The sequence below is a fragment of the Camelus ferus genome, chromosome 17 (assembly GCF_009834535.1).
Source record: "Camelus ferus isolate YT-003-E chromosome 17, BCGSAC_Cfer_1.0, whole genome shotgun sequence".
NCBI lineage: Eukaryota > Metazoa > Chordata > Mammalia > Artiodactyla > Camelidae > Camelus > Camelus ferus.
Window position 1 is genome coordinate 24,290,502 of NC_045712.1, and position 17,908 is coordinate 24,308,409.

A 17,908-nucleotide genomic window follows, 5' to 3' on the forward strand; every position below is an offset into this window, starting at 1 on the left:
ATGAAATGCTGTTGCTTAACATCCTATTATAAACATACAAACAACATGAGCCACACACTCCCACAAAGCTGTGACTGTCTCCTTTTAACTCTTTTTTCCATCTATTATAACATCACATCTGGGCTAGTTTCTTCAATAGGCTAGATCTGGTTTACCCAAGAAGCCAGTGTCTATGTTTTACTGAATCCTAATAATGTTAATCAGCCTCTTCTTCAGAGGGTTAAAGGAAAGAGCAGACTCCAAGAGCCCCTCTCATACCTCTGACCTAGTCCCTCTACTTCTGACTCCTCACTCTATGCTTATTTTTGATTAGGCATCCTACATAACAAATTTCACATTTTCAGTTACATCTAATGGAGGACCCCAAACCTATTATATTCTGCTAACTGTGGCCCAGAGTGGGCATTTGTTGTTTTCCTTTGTAAGTCAACCAGACAAATTGCTTCAAGATACTTTTAGCTTGTGGATTTCCTCAGATCTTACTAGGCCCTGGCAGCAGTTTCAAACACTTCAGAAGGCTATATCTATACAACACGTTAACAATGGGATAAAGATGGCGTAGCCAGCTGACTTGAAACCCTGAAGAGTCCATTAGTAGCTGAATCAACTACTTAATTTTGTTTTCCAAAAGCTGTCGCCCTCTGGGCTGCCCCTAAACTTAACAGAAAGTAACTTTTTTTAAGGAAGATTTTAAAATAACCACAGCATGTTTAGAGAATTATTTGAGAGAAAACTTCGGTGAAGGAAAAGACATCATGATCTGTACAGGACAAGCTTCTACCACCTAGTAACTAATCCTCCTGCACCTGGGCCTTTTCCAATGTCAGGGAAAGTCAATTTCATTATCTGCAGACTTAACAATCAGTTAAAACTCACTAAAGATACTACCAAATGCTTACACACAGAAAAGAGTTAAAAAGGAATAAACCCTTCTCAGCAAAATGATGAAGCAAATGCTGTGGTAGTCTGCATTCAAATTGCTGACTGGTGATTTCTGACAAACACATTAGGGGGTTGGGGAGTGGGGATGTATGAAGACCATGACTTACAAATCAAGAGGTTCTTTCTCTAAAATGCATATTCTCTGTACCCTGACATAAAGAGGCCCTGAGATCTTGAATCAGGCTGCTCTATGAAGCTTCAGAGAAAGAACAGAAGTGATAATGACTGAGAATCAACACTTGGAAAGTTCATACACTATATGACACCAAAGCCATTCCCCAAGGATTTGTCCCTCTAGGAAGGGTACTAGCCAACAAAGAACAGTAAATAGCAATAGAGGTCCAATTTAAAAAGGAGGATAAAGATGGTTCCACAAAGATAGTTCTAATACATCCAAGTGCCAAAATCAGAAAATGGTTACAATCCATCATGCCAGAAATTGACCCCTACCTATTCCAACTTACTAAAACTGACAAAACAGCTAACCATTGTGGATTCTTTGGTGGTCTCTAGAATGTCTTTTTAGAGAGTCACATCTCCAGAGATTCTGCCCAGCTCAAGAAAAACTTACTAAACAACTACCATCTACTAGGGACAAAAAGATAAAGAGCAGGCACAGGTCAGGCAGATCAAGCATTAAGAGGAATGAGGCCCAAAGAGTTCTGAAGAAAGAGTTGGACAGAGTTAGGTAATATTGGGGCTGGGATTGCTGGAGATGAATGGAAAAGAGGTGGGAAGAGGGAAGAGTTCAAAGATATGGAATTCTATGAACATAACTGAGAGACAAGAAAGAGCAGAATGTGTTTAAAGAAATCCAAGAAGGTTGTCTTACTGGAGCATAAAGTAGCAAGTACGGGGGAAGAGTACAAAATAAGCCTGGAGAAGCAACAGGGCCAAGATCATGGAACACCCTGAATATACTAAAGAGACTGGATTTTATCCTACAAGGAAGATCAAAATGACATGATCAGATCTGTCTTCTATAAAGGTCACTCTGCAGCATAAAATGTTGAATAAAAGCATAGGTATATGCAGTCTCAAAACTGAAATCCCAAATCACTCTTCAGTGTGACCTTGGGCAAGTCAATCTCTCCGGGCCACAGTTTCCTTACCTGTAAAATGGAGGTACCCTCTACTTTCAAGGATTATTAAGGGAATGATGTGGTGAATGAATATAAATGCAAACTGTACTATGAAGACAGACAGTTCAGTATTTAGCACATTGTAAGTATTCAAAACATGGTCTGGATGAAATATTTGCTGGAAGAAATGTGTAAGATGGAATAAGAGGAGGCAAGAAACAGCCAGTTAAAAATCCAGAGGCCAAAAAATAAAAAAATAAAAATAAAAATCCAGAGGAAAGGCCCGATTTGAGAACTATTTAGGAGGGAAATAGGGCTGTTTAGTAGTTTAGGCAGTGGAGTACTGTTCTTTGAGCCTCAGTGAAAGAGTAAAAGACACATGAGGCTTCTCTACCAGGTTTCCCTAACCAGGGCCTATGATACCGCTGTCACCTCCTCCTTGGATACCAACCCAGACTGGAGACCAGACGCCACAATATATCTCAGCTTTTACTATCAGTACTGCTGAAGAGGCAACAGGTATATCATGGAGTGGGGGCTCTTCAGTGTCAGAGAGACCCAACTGGCACCTTTTAACTGAAGCAAATTACACACCTTCTCCTCATTTGGAGCAATGACACCTACACTTCAAGTGCTGCGAGCGTTCATGCAGCATATGACCCGGCAACATAATAAGGACTCAGTAACTTAATACAACACAAACAAATCCTATGAAGATGTGAAGCTTATTTTACAGTGTCCATCATAAAAACACTACAGTCTTATCACAGCTCCAGCTACCTGGCAGCCCTGGTAGCCAAGACTGTCCAATACACATCAGTATGTTGGTTCTCATACAGGCAACTCTTGTTCCGTTTAGGGGGAGCCTGCTTTTATTTCCAAAATGTGTGTAACATCTTCCACCATAATATGTGCTATCTGGTTTATAAACAAATAAAGCTGGTTTTGGAGAGCTCATCTTTGGAAACAGAACTAAGATACTGTAGTTTTACCCAAAAGTTAAGAAAAAAATTGGCCCCAAGCCCAGAAAACAGGCATTCCTTCTAGACAAAACTGGATAAATCAAGTCTACAAACAATGTGTGGATAAAACAGTAGGGAAGGAAAGATATGGAGACAATCAGAATAATCACACCAAAAGGCCAATTCACAGTCAAGAAGGGAACAAAGGAAGACTCTGGAATGTACCAGTTCAGATCTGAAGCATTCAGGTGAGGCAAAAGCTACTAAGTGTAACATACCAAAGTTACTAAATAAAAAATACCTGGGACATAGATATTTCCCCTGTTATGCCAGAGTTCAGATTTATGTAAACAGTACACCTAAATGCTCTATTCACATTAAGGTTCAAGATTCCATACGAGACATTAGGCAGCTGGAGAGATATTACCTGGGGAAGAAAGAGTATCAATGGAAACAAACTTTAAACATATTAAATGTGAATGAGTAACAGTTTCCACTTCAATAGGCTAATTTACTGATGCTGCAACTACTTCACAGATTTGATTTCTCATAAGGGTTGTATTGATTGTAAATGTCACAAGGCATTTCTTGCTACTTTCATTTATGGAATAGTAAGAAAAATGAATCTTCAAAGGAGAAAAACTTGCCAAAATGTGTTGACATGGAATTGTTCTTTAAGATGCTGCCATAGTACATGGTTTTGATTTAAAAAATAAGTTAAGCCTTCCTCTAAACATCTAAAATGTTTTTAAAACATTTAATCTAAAACATCCACTTCAGAGTCAGTGGATGAAGAGCAAGTCTAACAGGGGCCAACTGACAGATGAGACCAGGTCACAAGTCTCTGATAGACGAATCTGGGCTAAAAGCACCAGTTGGGTCAATCAGTGAATTTTAATTTGCCCTAAGCAAAGCTTGCAGGACAGACCTGGCAAGGTGCGTGAACAAATCTACCAATGTATGAAACAGATGGCTCTGCCAAAGAGGCTCTGACCTATTAGAGGAGTCTTTCTGAGAACATAAAATAGATACAGTAGAGCAAACTTCAGGAGATTTTCAAGACCATTTTTACAATATAATGTTGTATAAAAAGCACAAAAAAACTTACATATATTTAGATCCCAATTTAAAACTAAAACCACACATGTGCAAGTATTAATATATGCAAAGAAAAAAAGTGAAGAAATGTACCTAAAGGTTAACAGGTTTTATCTCTGCATGGTAGTTTTACCAAAAAAGTTACTATTTTCTTCTTCATTCTTTTGTCTTACAATAAATAGATGTGACTATAATTATAAAATCAATATCTTTACACATGTATTCTCTCTGTAAAATCGAACCATCAGTGAACAAATCCTATTTAGCCTCATCCCCATCCTTAGCAGCATCATGTTTTTCAGGCTGTGACTGCTCCTATCTGTAGCCACACCCAGTGACCAACAGGGTAAGCTCGCACACTGCCAACAAAAGTTCACTGGGTATCTACTACAGAGGCCCCACCTTGGCCAGGGCTAACATGAGGGCCTAAAGGAGCATGTGAAAAATGACCATCAATACTTAAAGTCACCCTTGAAAAGTCTTCTCAATTGTTCACATAAATACAGTATAGTTTTATGTTGTACTCCTGTAGATATATACACCAAAAATAATTCCAAAAGGGTATGATATTCAGAAATTAAGCCCCTCATGTGTTTTACTGCTTGGATCAGTCCAACAATTCTTCACTGGCCCTTAATTTTTCCTCCCCTGACTCCCCACCCCCAGTAAAATACTTACCAACTCATGACCACACCACCTAAACAATTTATCTTCTGCCAATGGTCAAGAATTGTTTAAACTTACCAGTTTTGTCAATCATATTAACTGTAACAACACTGACTACATCCAGTGCCTTTGGGGACTCATTCACTGAGTAAAATGGTGAGTAGAAATTACCTCACTATTCAAATCATTATACTCTCTTTTTTCTTTCTTTTGCAAAGTGTGTGATTGAATTTAAGTAAGGATAACTGTTAGATATAATTCCATTACATAATCAGAGGACCTTTGTATTGGGAGTGCAAAAAGGGAATCTTAGTGTCGTTGGGCTTACTGTCATTCCAGTTAAGGACACAATGCCTTATTAAGTGCCTAGTGAATGATAGAGATAACACTAGAATTCAGAGAAGAAAGCAATAGTCAGGCTTGGATAATGTTGGAAGGCTTCCTAGAAGAGGCAGACCTTGAGACAATCCCTGAAGCAAGGCAGAATTAGACAAGAGAGGAGGGGAGAAGACATTCCACACAAGAATCATCGCTTGGATCTGAAGAACGCTGAAAAGGCAGAAGGTGTAAGGTTTTCTGGAAAGGGAGATAAAATGATTCATCAATAAATACGGATTAAGCACCTACCATTGACCAGTACTGGTAGGTGCTGAAGATACACAAATGAGAGAACCCTGGTCACAGAATGGTGATTGGAACCACCCCAGGAATCATCCAGTCAACTGACACAAATATGTAAGCATATACCATAAGCTATCTGATGGGTACAACATATGACTAAAATTCTTCTTCAGTCAACTGATGAATAGATAAGCAAAATGTAGCATATCCACAGAGCAGAATATTATCTAGTGGTAAAAGAGAATGATGCACTGATACATGCTACAACAGTGAGACAAGCCAGTCATAGAAAGCCAAATATGATTCCATTTACCTGAAATGTCTGGAAAAGGCAAATATATAGACACAGAAAGTAGCTTAGTGGTTACCAGGGGGTAAAGGGAAAGAAGAATAGGGAGTGATAGCTTAATGAGTACAGGTTTCTTTTTGTAATAGCCAGTGCTGATGATTGCATACCTTTGTGAATACACTCAAAATCACTGAATTCAACACTTAAAAGTGGTGGAAATTTATGGTATGTGAATTATATTTTAAAAGAAAAAAAAAAAAGGAAAGAAAGACAAAGGTTCTACAGGACAGAGCAGGAAATAATTTTGCCTGGAAAGACTGGTGAAGTCTTCCCAGAGGAGGCAAGAGATCTGAATGTCAAAGGATAAAGACAGCTTTCCTTAAGAAGGGAGTGATGAAGTCATTCAGGGAGAGGGAATGACATATACAGAAGTACAGTTTCCTAGCACTAGAGATTGGGCGTACTAAATGAGGAAAATCACAAGAGACGAGAAGAAGACAGGCCAGATCTTGATCCATCAGTGTCCTGAGGACCTTGTTGAGGAGACTGAACTTTGTCCTATACAAGGATTGCCAAATATGTGGCACTTGGCAACACTTTCCTGTCTGCACCTCTGGCAGACATAACTATTATGCCACTGGGGCCTTCTCTGCTGAGCTCAGAAGTGGACTCAATATCTATCTCCATACAATCAATCCTCCCCACAGTCCAGGCGCCCCCAGTGGGAGTCACTAAAGGATCTCAAGCAGGGAAGTGGCATCATCTGAATCCCCAAATTAAAAAGAACACTGGTGGCTAAGTGAAGGCAAAATTGGGTAGGAAGCTGTTGAAACAGGCTGGACAAAAGGTGATGAGATCCTGAACTATGGTAGTGGAAATAAGAAAGGAGAAAAAAAGGAAACATTAGAGACAAGGAGGTAAAACCAGTAAGACTTCAGGAGCCAAATGGAGCCCCTTGAGGGCAGCTTTGCTCACCACTACCTCCCAGCATCCACCACAGTATTTGGTATGCTGGAAGGGTTCCATAGATATCAACCAAATTATTGTTTTTTTTCCTACATTCTCTCCCTGAACCTTCACAATAATACCATGAAGAAAAAAATGTTATCCCCATTTCACTGATAAGGCATCTAAGATTTAGAGAGGTTAAGTGATCTGTCCCAAATATACCCAGCTAGAGAGTGGTAGAACTCAATCCCAACCCAGACTTCTAACTCCAGACTCCAAGCTCTTATCCATGGCCCAGGTTTCCAGCTTGAACAATGAAGCAGGTAATATTGTTAATGACGAAATGCCAGAAATGGCTGGAAAATGGAGGCGGGTCAGAAATACAGGCTTGGGTGTTCTTGCCACATTCAGAGAGCTGAAGCCTCAAATATGGAAGATACTCAGGGAGTGTATGTAGTGGGGAAAGGGTAGTCAAGGATGAGTCAAACCATGAAGGAATGGAGTTTGCACAGTAAGTCAGAGAGGCAGGGAAAGAACCAAGCAGGGGAGTATGCAATCAGGAAAGACATCAGCAAGGCAACCATGATCAAGATTCAAATGCTACAAAAATTTCAGATGCATTAGATAGAGGGGAAACCACAGAGAAAGACAGCATTTAGGAAAGGGATTCTAAAAGGGGTTGAAGGCTGCCTGGTGTTTTCTAAACCTGCCAGGACAAGAGTCTGGGGAGGCTATTTAAAATACATAGACCGCCAACAGTTATCTTGTGCAAGTGATTCAGTCTCTTTGAGCCTCTTGTTATCTCCTCTTTAATCTGGGAACAACAGCATCAACTTCATAGTGTTATTGTGAGGACTGTATTAATACATGCTTGAAAAGAGGCCCCCTCCCCTCCCAGATGATTATGACACTATCTGAAAATTGATTTTTAGGAAATCCAACTACAGGAACAACAGAAGGATTTTTAACTGGAGATAGAAATGGATGACAGGCAACGCTTTTAGAAAGACTGTGAAAATGAGAGAAGAAAGGAAGGAAAATCAGCCATCATAATCCAGGACTAGACCTGGAGGGCCTGGGCTAAGACGAAGGCAAAGAAACCAGAAAGAATGGAGCAGGGGTGAGGCATTACCAAGAAGAACTCACAGGACGGAAAAGGAAAAATTATTTATGGACCCGAGGCTTGAAGTCTGGGTGACTGCAAAAACAATGGCATACCCTTCATCAAAATCAGGAAGAACAGAAGGATAGCTGGTTTGGTGGGGAGAAGTGAAAAAAATCCATGCAAGATATTTGTTAAGTATTAAAAAATAAGCATAAAAGAGCCAACTGGCAGCAATCATATTTTGGACAGGAAAGCAGTACCAGTTAAGAATATAGGCTCTGGGATGAGATGGCGTGGGTCTGAGTCCCAGCATTGCCACTTTCTATCTAAGGGAGACTTAAGAAGTTTCCTAATTTCTCTAAACCTAGATTTCTTCATTTATAAAAGAAGAACAACAGTACATATCTCATATAAATTTTTCTAATTAAGTGAAAAAATGAGTACATTGCCTAACACATGCAAGTTAGCTTTCAATTAATGTTGGGGATAACCTTTAGCTACTCCGTGATGACAGTACATAGTATGACCAGCTATGCTTTGGAGAAGCTAAATTACCCAAAAAGTCAGAAAAATCTTCCTAACTCTGAGACAGGACAGGACAGCTGAGTATTCTTTGAATTTTGACATCAAGGAATTGGTACCTGAATTAGTACCACTTCACAAGCTAGGCCTTCTTCATGCTTGACTATGTAGTCATCACATCCTTAGAACACTTGGGTTTAAAAATATTTCTGTAAATGTTTTTAACTTGAAGCAAAGTTTACTTTAGCTCAGACACTTATTCAATCAGTATTTATTGCAAAACTATTAGTACAAAGAATTGTTCTAGACACTGTAGGATGCAAAATTACACACAGTGTTAATGTGGTACCTACACTCAAGAAGATTACATTAGAAGGCAAGAAAAACTTACACACACAAATAGCTTAAGTACCAGGCCTACTGGGAAACGTCACTGATGCACTGCCAGTCATGCAAGTCAGGAGAGGGAGGACTCACTTCCAATGTGGATGAAGCTGTCACCTAAACTTAGTCTAGATAGATGGTCAAAATTTCAACTTGCCAGAACATAGGTTCAGGGGAAATAACTGAACAGGACATCCAAAGGAAACAATGTGACTATAGATACAAAGCTGTAAAGGGCCAAAGCTGTGTTCTGGGAAGAACCAGGAGTCAGGACTAGCCATGAGATACCTGGCCCTACACTGAGGACAAATGAGAAGGAAGAACCAGCCACAGAATGAAGCCTGGATTTCCCAGGAGAAGAGACAAGGTGGAGGAAGCCAGAAACTTGTTTGGGAGCAGAATGGTGAATATGGTTCCACATAGGCTAACTAGGACATTTCTAAAACCATCCTCTCACAGCTGATACTTTTAAAGCTAAAGGACTTCAGATTCTAATCCAGCCCTACCATCCTTCTGACTGAGGACACAAAGACCAAGAGAGGTGACTGAATCACCCAAGCCATGAAGTTAGTGGTGACACTGAGTGCAGTCTTGGTCTGCAGACTCAGTTCAGGGCACTTTGCACTCGTCTCCAAGATGAGACAAACATGCCCAAAAGCCAGGATGACATGTAGGTTTGTTGCTTAGTAAAGGAACCAGCATTATAGAATGGAGTCACTTGGATAGCCTGAAGTGGTGGGAGTAAAAGAGCTAGATTTCTGCAGGTCAGACTACAGAGGGAACAGAAGAGGAAAAAACAAACAAACCTGGGTTACATCCACATCTGGTGGGGGGGGGGGGGAAGGGGTTTTAAAAAGGCACCTGAGCTGAAAGGCAGGCAGAGACTCAGGATACGGCAGAATCTTAGAAACCAAGGTCAGCGTCTCCTACTCAGCTGACACGTATGCTTTCAATAAATAGCTGCTAAACGAATAGACGGATGAATGAAGAAAGTAAAGACAAAAAATTACCCACATAAACAAAGCAGGGTGCTGAGCGCTTCATGTGGGAGTAGATGAGATAACCTCAAAACCACCCTATGAGGTAGCATTGTCATCACTATATTTCAAGATGAGAAAACAAGTTTAAAAACTGCTCAAGTTAAACAGCAGGTATCACAGCCCGGATTAAAAATCAAGTTCTCACTGTTAAGGAAACGTTAAATTTTATTAGGGTAGAAAATGGCAAGGTAATGATACTTAAGAAATAAAATGTTATTAGTTAGAGACACACTCAGCAACAATGTTTAAGATTTAGCTTTAAAGTATGCCAAAAGCAGCAGAAAATTGGGAAGGACAATTGAAAGAAAAAAATTGGAGAAATGCCCAGTCATTACTAAAATTGGGTGATAGGTACACAGGGTTCATTATACTATACTCCTTGCTGTTGTATATGCTTGAAATTTTCCATAATAAAAAAATCTACCCACGCACAGCTTCCTTCTATGTAAAGATGGTGGGGAATGGGGAATTAGTCAAAACAAAAGAAAACAAACATAAAGAAAAAATCTTTGTTAGGTTAACAAGGAATTCACCTCAGAGATAGTATTCAGGAGAAAAACAGGACCAGAAGCCAGACTACAAAGTATTAGGAGCTACAGATAAAGCAGGTGGTGAGGAAATAGCAGTAAAGCTGCATTTTAGATGAAAGAGGGCTAGGGTAGCATGAGAGGCTCAGAGCTAAGTAAAATCCTACCCTGCATGCAGATAAAAACAAAAAGGGGAGAGAGGGAGGACAGGAAGATGCTAGGAAGATAATTGTGTAGTCAATTAATTAACTGATCAACCTATCTATTGAATAAAAATGTGAAAAGATGCTCCTCCTCCTCAAGGAAATGTAAATAAAAATTATCTATGCTTCTATTGGCAAAGATTAAAATTACTGATAATGTTCAGTGCTAGAGAAGAAATATAAACTGATACAATCATTTGAAAGTTATGTGGTAATATCTAGCAAAATTTTAAACATGCATAACCTTTGACACAGAAATTTCACTTGTAGGAATTTATCCTAAGAAGTATACAAAGTACAGAAAGCTGTATACAGTGTATACAAAGAGGTACACAGATATGTATACAAGGATCCTTGTAACTGCAAATAGAAACAAATGCCTATCACCAGGGGACTAGGAAAATTGATACAAATATATAATACTATATAACTATTACAAGTTACAATAGATATGTGTCCTAAACTTGGGGAAATGCCCAATATAAAAGCATTAAAGAAAAAGAGAAAATTACAGAAAAGTAGATATACTGTGATTCCATTTCTGTAAAATGGAATTACTTTATCCTACACACATACAGACTAATAAACACATACATGTTAGTATACATAGCAGGAAAAAAGTGTAGATAAATATAAATCAAATTTAGAATAGCAGTTAACATTGACGTATGGGATTATAGGTTTCTTACCTTATTTAAAAATGCCAGAATTTTACTGTGCTCATGTAAATTTTACCTACATAATCAGGGGGGAAAAAAGTCAAAAAGTTAAGGACTTTCCAAAAGCAAGAGACTCTGAGTGATGAAAGTGTCATGATAGAAAGGAAAAGGAGAAAAATTAGGGAGCATAAACCCTGAAGTGAGGTCGCTGGTCAAGAATAAGGGAGATGGGGGCAGGTCTGGGGCTTGAGGGAAAAACGAGCCTTGGGAAATGGGCAAGAAGCTGCTGTGGAAAACGGGACCATGAGAATACAACACAAGAGCATCCAGATGGGCAGTGAGAGCTCAGCTCAAGTGAGGCAGAGGGAACTGCAGACAACCAAAGCAGCCCATTTTCCTGACTCCTCAGAAACACTGGGCAGCCTAGGGGCAGTGAAAGAAGCTAGGAGAGAGAATTCACGGATAGCAACTGGCAGAGCAGAGGACAAAGTCAGGCAGATTCTCAGACCTGGGGAAGGTAGCACTGAAACTATGGACCATGGCAAGCCAGCATCCAAACCAAGGTGGGGGAGGTGGGTGAAACAGTGGAGAAGAGAAAGGTAGAGAGAAGGGGTGGGGGAGACAGTGACACTGGAAGACACAATGAGAACAAAAAGCCTGAGCTCAATCCAGGATCGCACCTAAAAGATTCCTTCCCAAACTTCCATATTTTTCTTCCAATTTCTATACTTCATCACATTAAGAGAAAGACCCCAATTTGTGTCACTGGGTATCAAGTGCAAAACCATCTCCATCTGGTTCTGGGTTTTTCTCATGAACATTGAGGGATCTATGTGGAAGGTGGGGGCTCCCTCCAAGGATCCTCCCCCATCCAGCTCTTTCAGAGTTACTTGGCTACTTCTTGTGTGGCACTACCTTCTTTGTGTGAATCCTCTACTGGCCGGAAGCCTGGAATAAGGGGCGACTGTCACCCTAAAGTGAAATACTAACAGTATGTCATAAGGACATTAAAAAGGCCCCTAAACTTAGAAACCTCGCATCAAGTCCCAGCTTTTCTTTTTATTGGCTTTGTGCACTTGAAAGCAAGCCACTTTCCTTTTTTGTGTTTGCCTCTTCATCTATAAAATGGGGATATCTGCCTCACAGGGTTGTTGGAAGGATGCAGTAAATATACATGAGAGTGTTTTATAAACTATAATATCATACATATGCAAGGCATACTTATGATAGTAAAGCAGATATTTTTCAATTCTATCTATATATAACTTTCATCAATGGTGCTATAAAATCATGAGTAGGTGCTAGTACCTTCAATGCGTCTACACTGGCTGAAACTATCCATGTTTTTATTGCTTTTAACCTATATTATAACAATTTCCTTCTTAAAATTTCAACACTGCTCACAAAATGTCTTCAATTTAACAGTTGCTTGCCATATTTAAAGTGCCTTATGCTTTGTCTCAGTTTTCCTTTTTATCTCATGTCAATTTTTATCTTTAATCTAACTACAGTTATTTTTCAAGCTTTGGCCTTTTCTGCAGTCTGTTATGTTTGTCACCTGCATGAAAGAATAACTGCATTACGTAGGCTCCAATAAGCTGGCCAGTGGGATTCCTATGTGGTCTGATCAACCATGAAAATTAAATCAAAGTAATTTAGATAGTATACTCTCAAGTTATTTTACCACTAAGAAGAACCAAGAGAGTGACTAAATGAATTGGCACAATTCCATTACTTCCAGGTTAACTCAGAACATATAGCTTCCTAACAAAGAATTAATATATCAGTTTCAGTGTTAGTACAGTATTAGGCTAAGCAAAGACCTAATACAGATAATTTCATAATCACTGAGTTCAAATTCCTAAATAAAGTTTGGGCAAATGATTTTATATCCTGAATATAGTGACATTGAGCTCAGCTACGTCTTCAAAAGGTCCATCAGCTGACAAAAGTCACAATATCCTAGTGTTAAGTCCATTACCCACTCCCTGGCTGGACAGCAGTTGTCTGGAGACCTTGTAGCTCAAACTGATTAGTCACTGTTCTTCACACATGAGGACAAAGTGCTCAAAGCAGTAAGTGGCCAACGAAAGATCTAGATAATACCCATGAAGAACTGTCACGTTCTCTTCCAAGGGAAACTTCTGCAAGACCCAAAGAGAACAAGTAATAGCTCCCCAGCATCACACCATGAACATATGGAATAAGCAACAAAATTTTCAGCTAAATAAACTATTGCTTATAGTAACTTGGAAATACAAAGGTAGAGGCACTGCTTCAGCCAGGATCAGACACAGCCATGAAGTCAGAACTCTCATCACGTAACCATTCCACATCATTTTGTATGCAGAGGACATTCATTTCTTCACTTGACATTTACTGAGTAGCTATTTCTGTGTCAGAAATGGTTAGGTACTGGGATATAAAGTTAATCAAGACTGGATCCTGCCCTCAAATAGATGTAGGAATGGAAAACACACGAAAATACCCGAAGTTAAAAGTATAGTGATTATGAAAGAAGTTTTCACAGATTGTAATAGCCATACAAAGAAAAGGCATTCAGCTTAATTTGGAAAAAATCAAGGAAGACCTTTAAGTGATAGTGGTGCCTGAATTCCTAGTGAATTCAAGTCCAAGAGTCAAACAAACACTAGAATGGGGAGAAAAATTAGCAGGAGAAATAGTTTGAGGATGCTGGGACCTTCAAGGAGCTCACTATAACTAGAGCTTCAGGTAACAGAAGAATTATGGCAAGAGAGACTAGAAAGGAAGAAAGCAGAAGCCAGGTCATAAACATCCTTGTGAGATGCTGAAGTAGATACATATCAGGATCTAGATGTTCATGTATTTTGAGGCCAGAGGAATATTATTTACTTTTAACTGGAGTTAAAGACCACCCAGAATGGAGGGGGGATTTGGCTAAGGAAGACTAGAAGAGATTTAGGGCCAGTTATTTTGAATCATTTCTGTCTGGCTCATACTTATTTTTCTCTTGACTTTTTTTCCCCCTCTCACAGGGAAAAAATAAAACTGAACAATTCTATAACAAATCCTGTGAACCTTCTGTTCATCAAAAACATTTCTGAACAGAGTGCTATATTCTATCAAACTAGCCCAAATTAGAGAAAGATGACAAATCTCTCCAGTATCTGGAGCCTTCTAGGTAAAAAGACCAAAGTCAGATATCTGATACCAACAGAAGAAAGCTAGAGAAACATCCTGATCAGGGGCTACACAGGACATGACGCTGCTTGGCACATGTTAGCACTCTGTCTATAGAAATGCCCACTGTTCCCAAAACAAGGACATGCCAAACAGCTACCTCCTGGCTTCCCCACAGAAACTGCCAGGAAAAAAACCTACCAGTGCCAGGAATGACCTTGGACTTTATAGTGTGGACTCGCCTACCAGTACTGGATAAAGACTATCTCAACAATTCTGTCACCTTCCAGGGTGCCAACAGGTGTAGACAGAGGGCTGCCTTCCTCACCACACAAGGAAACTGAACCTCTCTTCCATGCATAGCACCCAGCTACACTCCTACTACTACTACTACTGAGAATAGTACCCCCTACTTAATGATATACACCAACTACTACTAACAGCAAGCACTGACCACCCATGAAGCATTAGGCACTCATCTCCAGTCCTCACTACAACCTGCAGAAGTTATATTAGCCTCATTTTACAGATTGAAAAAAATTAAATTAAAAAACAGAGCTCGGGGGCGAGGGTAGTGTATAGTTCAGCAGTAGAGTGCATTCTTAGCATGCACGAGGTCCTGGGTTCAATGTCCAGTATCTCCATTAATAAATAAATAAATAAATAAAACTCATTTCCACGCCCCCCCCCAAAAACACCAAAAAAGGAAGGAAGGAAGGAAAGAAGGAAGAAAGGAAGGAAAAAAGGTTCAGAGAGGTTAACAGTTTACTCAGGCCAAAAAGCAAGCAAGAGGTAGAGATGAGATGACTCCAAAGACCATGCTCTTTCCATTATATTTAGACATCTTAGAATTTTTCCAAAGAAATCAAATACTCTAAGTCTTCTTTCCAAGAGTTTCTGAAGTTGATCCATCTGACAAAGAGGCAGTCAAAAACATTTTTCAGCAATTACTTTGCCTTCTAAACAACTATTTGCTTTATTTAAGCAGTTTTTATTTGATTTGATCAAGTGAATATTCCAGATGGAAACAGATACTTCAAAGAATTTATTTATTATCTAAATGCCTTGATTTTAAATCTTATCTTTTTTTTTTTTTTTGGCCAAAATACATACACAGGGAGATAGAGAAGAGAGCCAAGACAGAATTTCATTTAACTAGATCAGAATGGAGATTAACAAAGCCAAAAAGCATTAAAATACAATTTATGCAGTAAAAATTAAGAGGCAAGGAATTTCAAGTAGATTGAGCCTTACCTCAACCTTATTCCTCCTGTTCTAGGAGACAGCACTCCAAGCCATCAGCAGACACTCCCAGCCTACATACAGTGAACCAGACAAAGGAGGGTAAGCAACGCCTTCAGTCTCCCAAAACCACAGTGGGAAGGAAAGTGTGATGGCTTCCTGGGGAACCTAAGCACATACACAGGATTTGTAAATCACTACTCATTCATACACACACAGAAACAAACTACCTTGTGTTTGTCTACAGGTGTATTTAAAGTTAACAGATTTATCTAAATAAAACAATACAAAAACAATCTCATACCACTGTGAACTTTTTCCATGGAAATATATGAAGATAATCAATTGTCACTAGTCAAAATCAATACTTTATAAAAACTTCATTCAACAGCTTTACTGATTAAATGCTTGCCTGAATCACTTCTTTCCTCACAGAACTATAGCCACTTGTGAAATATGAACTACTACTATTAAAACATCAAAAACATAACCATTGTGGAGGTGCCTAATACAATGCCTGGCATAATTCAATAGATAGTGGTTTATGAAACAATGAATTACGTAAGATAGAAAACTTACAAGAAAGAAAGAGAAAGAATACAGTTCAACGGGAATATATGATTTTTTAAAATTAAGGGAAAAAACAATCCCCAGAACTATCAGTATAACTACAAATAGAATTAACCTCAAATCTCACCTGAAAATTTATACTCCAGTATACTCCAACTAGGCAATATACTTCCTAACACTCTACTGTCTGGAGTTTGCACACTGCCTTTCAAGGATACAGATGAGACACAGTGTACAGACCAAATTTACTGAAGAAAGACAACACTTCTAGTGAAAATAATGTCCTGGGAGAGCTAAAATGCCAGTCACTAAGATGTAAGAGATTTAATGTAATGACTTCATGGTAGTAGGAGAAAATGAAGTTTCATGGATTTAGGGATATAAAGAACTTTTTACAACATACACTGTTTTCACATCCTTCTCTAGAGTTGCATACATTAAAAGAGTGACATACAAATTAGTAAAAACAGGCTCTTAAATTAATTTAGATTTATAAAAATTGGACTGAAAATCCCTAGAATTTACATATATTATGGTGTCTAAATTTGTCTGTCATCACAAACAATAGCCATACTGCTAAAAAGAAAGTATGAGTCACAATTCAAAAACAAATGAGGAAAAAAACGAACAGAGGAAAGCTTTGGCTCCAAATACCATGAAGAAATTCTTAAAATTATTGTCAATGACAGCTACCATTCTGACTGGGAGTAAGAAGGAATGGTCTACACTGTCTTCTATTCGGGAGCAAACTTAATTCAGCCCCCAAATGCCCCTTTCAGCTCCATTTGCCTCAGTGCCAACAGTCAGCCACATCCACTAGCAAAGGCAGGGAATTCTAACAAATCTGAGTCACCCCTTCCCCCGCAGCAAGAGGTCATTCTCTGTAAGAAAGCCCACTCTGCAATGGTCCCTTGTTCATCTCACAAGCTGCCACTGCCGTGGCCCACAAAAGGCGAATTCCCCAACCTCAGCAGCCTCCTCTATAGTCTCCCAATTCACAATTCTAGCTTCATCCTAATGCCAACGTAGCCAACACTGCTCACCGTGACACTCTTGTGACAAGTTCCCTGCCTGAGAAGCACTCAACGCCAGGATGCATCTGGGCCCTGGAGAATCCAGCTCTTTGCTCAACTCCCCTGTGCCCAGTTGAGCTACTGCCTTTCCAGGAACTAATCACCAGCTACCTCATAGAAGCTAAACTCTCAATGCCCCTTCTTCCCAGCCAGACCCCAGTCAGCTAAGTTCACAAACCTCGGGACGTGGAGATGGGGGGATAGGGCGGAGAAAACGCATCTCGATTTGTCTTAGGGACCAGGCACACTGAGGCCCCTAGAGTTCCAAAAGCAAGCCACCCCCTCCCCATCCACCCCGCTATGGTCAGTCGCCAGGACGCCTGGATCAAATGCTAAGAGCGCACGCCGCTAGAGTTAAGTCTCCGAGCCCCTATGACTTCCTTTCCTGGGTACAAAAATCCAAAATACCAAGCCAACGAGGCCCCGAGTGGAGGCCAAGACCCCCGCCAAGCCTCCGGCCACTGGAGTTTCCCAGGTCGGATCCAGCCCCTCAAGGCCCGGGCTGCCGGGACCGACTAGCTGCCCCAGGCCGCTGAGCGCCAGGGGCCCGGGCCGCGTCCGTACTCGGCCCCCATTGTTGCGGGTCCCGGCGGCCCGAGCCGGGAGCCGGGGGCCGGCACCCACACTCACCTCCCGCGCCGCGGCTCCAGGCCGCGACGGGCCGGGCAGGGCCAAGTGACTGAGCGTTCCGCTGCGCCCGCCTGGGCAGTGCCTCCGGCCGCGGCGGCGAAGGTGGAGAAAAGCAGCCGGCCAGGCCCGGGCGCCGCAGGCTGCCTCCGGCTGAGCGTCGGTCTTCTCCGGCGGCGGCGCTCG

At 40.4% G+C, this 17,908-nt stretch overlaps 1 protein-coding gene across 4 annotated transcripts in view; it reads right to left on the minus strand.

The window, feature by feature from the left end:
- The window catches only part of RAD54L2 (RAD54 like 2), a 106,898-nt gene that overhangs the window by 67,914 nt on the left and 21,076 nt on the right, over window positions 1-17,908 (minus strand). Inside the window, exons 1-2 of one of the 4 annotated variants that reach the window (XM_032458399.1) lie at window positions 17,726-17,907; window positions 15,465-15,620 (exon numbers count right to left, since the gene is read on the minus strand). The exons of 2 other annotated variants lie outside the window; for them this stretch is intronic. The gene's annotated coding sequence lies outside the window, so the exon portion shown is untranslated. Of the gene's footprint in view, window positions 1-15,464; window positions 15,621-17,725; window position 17,908 lie in introns of those variants that run through there. One more of the 4 variants, XM_032458397.1, reaches the window with a different exon arrangement.